Below are 4,988 nucleotides of genomic sequence, written 5' to 3'. Positions count from 1 at the left end.
GTTAAAAGAGCCAGCAGGCAGCTGGTTCCACAACCATCAAATCTCACAGAACTGGACAGTGCTATTCATCATGCATGGTGTCAGATTCCTCACATCACCTTTCAACATCTCATGGTGTCAATGCCAAGAAGAATCACCGAGGTATTGAAGGCAAAAGGTGGCAATGAAGTACTGATGGGGTGGTCATAATAATCTGGCCACTCAGTGTATAAGAAGCCAGCTGAAGATGGATAACTACATTGCCACAGAGAGGAGAATCTGAAATATCTGAAGAAGCAGGTACTTGAGGCTGCTAATCAGTAATGAGAAATCAGGTTAGTCTCTAGGCCAGGAATCAGAAACCAGGAACGTTGCAAGAGTAGGAGATAATTCAAACTTTAAAGATGATGACAAAGTTATATCAAGGCAAATCAAGAAACAGGAAGCCCTTAAAATGGTGGTGTAACTTATGCCCAGTTTTTATAAAGGAGGGCTTCCATTTTCTTGCTGGGAAATTGCACTGAACTATGTCATCACCTCCACCACCTGTACACCTTCCAGAAAGAAAGGCAAGGTCAGAGTTTAGAGAGTGGTCCATGTTGCACAGCAGATAGATGAGGTTGTGCACATAGACAACTCCTGGCCAGGTCTAGTCTTTAAGCCCACAATCTATAGTTCAAAAAGTCTCCATTCATCCAGGAGGTAGAAGTCCAAGATGGGCCAAAGGGCAACTCCTTGTTTCCCTTAAGTATGATGAACAGGACTGGTTAAATGATTTGGGGGGCTCCATGCAAAATAAAATGGTAAGGACCCTTGTTCACAAAATATTAAGAATTTCAGGGTGGCAACAGGTAAACATTTAAGCATGTGCTCATGAAGTTGGCCCTGATCCTGGGTCACTTTGGTAATGGTGAAACTTGTCCTAAGTATTACTTTCCTCTATTTCATCCAGATTCTCACTTGAATTATTCACCTATAAATACACTTTGAAAGATAGGAAAATAATTGGCTTTTTGTCTGATGACCACAGACCTGTTAAGTACAGACTCTCTGGAACCTGGAAACTTAAGACTCAGAGAAACGTGATTTCAATGACACCTCACTAATGAAACTTCATAGAAAGTGGCAGATGCTGTGAGAATAAGCATCATTGTTTCCAGGCATGATTAGCTGAATGAGCTAAATGATGCAACAAACAAGCAAAATTTCAATGGGTGCAGAAGCAACAGAAGTTTCTTGCTTATATCATAGTCTAGTGAAGACCTGTGAAGCTTTGGTTCCACATAGAGACCAAAGACCCTTCAGCGTTGTTGATCATCCTTACTTTAAAAAAACGATTTTCATCTCATGGTACACATAAACTAATTACTAAACTTCTGTGGCACACCAAAATATATATTTTGCCTATCTGACAAAAATAGGTATGCTTTTAATTCATTCATACTAGATGGCTATTGTTGTGTTGGCTGTTGTCATTTGTTTTTGTTTTTATTTTTATTTTTTGACAATCTAAGGGAAAAGAGGTCAGTGCCCCTGACTAAATAAATAGTCAGGTATTGCATGTTTTAAAAATTCTTGCTGCACAATGAAAATCACTGCTCTAGAGCCTTACAGTTGACTCCATTTAGTTGGTAGATGGAGAAAGAGAGCAAGAATCTGTGTAGGAAGTCTTCATGGGCCAAGCCTGGAAGTGGTCACACTTTTACTCACATTCCTTTGTCTGTAACTCACTTAGATGAACACATCTATCCATAGAAGAGACTAGAAAGCATTGCTCTGTGACCATGAAGAAAAGAACATGAGCCCTAGCCAGGTTAGCTCTGTGGAAAGATTGTTGGCCTGTGGACTGAGGTGTGCAGGGGGCAGCCAATCAATGATTCTCTCTCATCATTGATGTTTCTCTTTCTCTCTCCCTCTCCCTTCTTCTCTGAAATCAATAAAAATATATCTTTTAAAAAACATGAATATTAATACCAACAATCTTTACCACATGAAGACTACTGATGGTAGCTCTTGATCAAAAGCAGTTCTAATTTCTGTTTTAGAGAAGAATTACTCCTTTCCTTCTTGCTCTCCTTTCCATCATTAAAGAGATATTTGACAGGAGCCTACAATATGGCCTATGGTGAGTACCCAGGAATATAATGCTGATAATAAAACCTGCACCAGGGAAAACTATTCACAAATGGAAGCACAGAAAAAGAGGACAATATATGCCTTTTAAGACAAGGCCAGATCCTCAGTACCTATCTGTCAAATTAAAGAAATATGCGTTTTATTGAGAACATACTGATTTTTCCCTAAATAGTATTTTCTCTCAAGAGAAGGTTCAGTGGGATCCCACCAAAGCCAAACCTCCGTGAATTGTGGGTGTCAGAAGTGATCTCTAAAGTTCTTTCTGGCTCAAGTATTCTAAGATTTTATGTTCGTGAAAAGCAAAGCCAGGATACCAGTTAAGAAGGCTGGACAAGAGCCAAGGAATAACATGTGAATGAGAATCAGCAATAGCAGATTGGAATTTAGGGGCAAGAGCTGGCAGAATGGAGAGCCCACTGAGTGACTTGGGAACTATTTTCTGACTTAAAAAATATTATGATGGTGAAGCAGTTGAGTAGAACAGTGCTTGGAACATAGTACCTAAACTTGTGAGCATCAGAAGTCCTCAACTTTGGCATACGTAAGAATCATATCAGGAAGTTGTTTAAAATACAGATTCCCTACCCAGAATTTCTGATTCCATATATTAAGGGCAGGAATCAGGAATATGTGTTTTTTATCAAGAGCTTCTAGGTTACTGTGTCTCAGAAATGTTGTGGTTGAGATTAAATGTTCCAAACAGCTACTGACTCTAGTAAGAAAGCTCAGTGGAGTCAGGCATCCCAGGCTTTTTCTCTCCTGTAAGGTGTCACGTGGCAGATCAGAGGTGATCGTGCCCTGTTTCAATTTTTCAACGCACCTTAGTGCTATGGCTTGCCATTCCCATAGCTTTACTTCGTTGCCAGTATTTGCAGAGTAGTTATGAGAAGAAGAGAGACTGCAATCACATTTCCCAGCTGGATCTTAGTGTTGGCACACATCTGGATTAAAAATTAGGGAAGACGAATCAATCCAAGAGACAGCTGTTTCCCAATATCTCACTGTTTAACACTGGGGACAACACATCTGGGTTTAGGACTCTTCACTTACCTCTTTGAGCTGGAAAGTATAGATTCACACAGGCAGTGTTTTTCTCACTTTAGTTTGCCAAAGCACTTTCCCAGTAAGGTTGACTGGTACTCAGAGCTTCTCCTGGGGATAGAATATTAGGTGCATTTCACAGACCACACACTTGGGCTGCCTAGAGCTTCAGATAATGCTAAGAATGCTCTCTGCCTGTGACCACCAGAACATGGTATGCAGCTGCTTTATCTCCTTCCATACTTCTCAGATGACACTGGGGAAATTATTTGCCTTTCAGGGATTGCCCTGGACCCTTATTGTTGCCCAATTTCATCTGGAAACAGATACTAATGGTGGGGGGTCCTAAGGAACCATCAGATCCACGACATACTCAAGAACAACATTTAGGATCTCAGATCCCACCCACCAATTCCTATTACACTGCACCTTCTTATTTCTGATATTCTTTTTTTTACTTCAATTTCATAAATTGAACCAGCTGCTATGGTAGAATCCTTAGTGAATTGATGCCCAGTGAAATGATGCTTATAAACTGTAGATTCTGAAAATATAACTGGAATACCCTTTTTTTGTTGCACCTGTATCTCTGAAAAAGAAAATGTTTAAAGTTTCAGCTTTACTTAAAGAGGTTGCCAACTTTCCTTTTGAATGTGGCAGACTGCACAGTTAATTGAGGCTTCTGATGACCAATGGGATGGATTATCCCATCAAGTTATGGGATCTCTGGGTTTTGGAAAAAAAGGTCTGGTTGAAGTCCAATTGCAAAAAAAGAAAAAAAGAAAAAGAAAAAAGAAATTAGTTAGATATACTACCTCAAATGAGGACAAACCTTGCATGTTATTTTATTCCTGTACAGAGAAACTCATTGTATCCAGCTCACATTGATTTATGGGGTATTTCTGCCAAGTGGAATATTCATTTCTGCCCACACCGAGGACCACTCCAGAGGCAAGGTAAGCAGAGTCTTCAAGTTTTCACATTGTCCTGTTCACTGCGGGGTAGACAAGGGGACGAAGTGGAACATGTGGGAAGCTGCTATACATGACTCTCTTCGGCTGCCGTTCCATATCTCAGGAAGTAATGTCACATAGATAATTATTATTCACAAAGCAACATAACCAGGAACAGCTCCATATCCTATATCTACAATGGCAACCAGTGTTCAGCCATGGTTGAAATAACATTTTTACAAGCGTTTGGGCTTCCATAATTAGAGATAGTGCCCTGCCTTCCATTGAACAGCTGAGTAGCAAAAACTGATGAGTAGTATAGACATACCTCAATTTATTGTGCCTTGCTTTATTGCATTTCACAGATACTGTGTATTTTACAAATTGAAGGCAAGATATTCCACCAGCAAAAAGATTAAGACTCGCTGTATTATTGGTCTGTAACCCAACCTGCAATACCTCTGAAGTATGGCTGCATCCACCAAGTAACTAGGAACAGCAGAGCAAAGGGAAGATAGGCAAAAGAGTAGAGAATGAGACACATTAATGCCTCATTAGGCCTAATTCACTCTGAATTTATTAGTTCATTCATTCATTCAATAAGTATTTGTTAAGTACTATGCCAGACATTGAAAATGTAATAGTAAGCAAGACTCATTGATAGAACATTGAGTGTCATAATTATATATATATATATATATATATATAGTTCTTGGTATAGTTACTGGACATAGTAAACTCTGCAAAGATATAATTGATACTATTGTTTCTATTATTTTTACTCTTAAACTATTATTACTAGTATACTATTACCACTCTGATTATTTTTGTAATTATTTGGGACTTAAAGGATGGGTAGGTGAGGATGGAGATCATGTT

The 4,988-nt window shown here is 39.2% G+C and overlaps 1 long non-coding RNA gene across 2 annotated transcripts in view; it reads left to right on the top strand.

Moving 5' to 3' along the window:
* The window catches only part of LOC102753186, a 302,451-nt gene that overhangs the window by 73,343 nt on the left and 224,120 nt on the right, over positions 1-4,988 (top strand). For both annotated transcript variants that reach the window (XR_001515898.1, XR_436293.2), the window contains exon 2: positions 4,016-4,112. This is a non-coding gene — a long non-coding RNA (uncharacterized LOC102753186). The remainder of the gene's footprint in view (positions 1-4,015; positions 4,113-4,988) is intronic.

This window comes from Myotis davidii, unplaced genomic scaffold (genome assembly GCF_000327345.1).
Source record: "Myotis davidii unplaced genomic scaffold, ASM32734v1 scaffold1187, whole genome shotgun sequence".
Taxonomy (NCBI): Eukaryota; Metazoa; Chordata; class Mammalia; order Chiroptera; family Vespertilionidae; genus Myotis; species Myotis davidii.
Note: the sequence above shows the minus strand (reverse complement) of the source record. Positions and strands in the feature narration are given on the sequence as shown.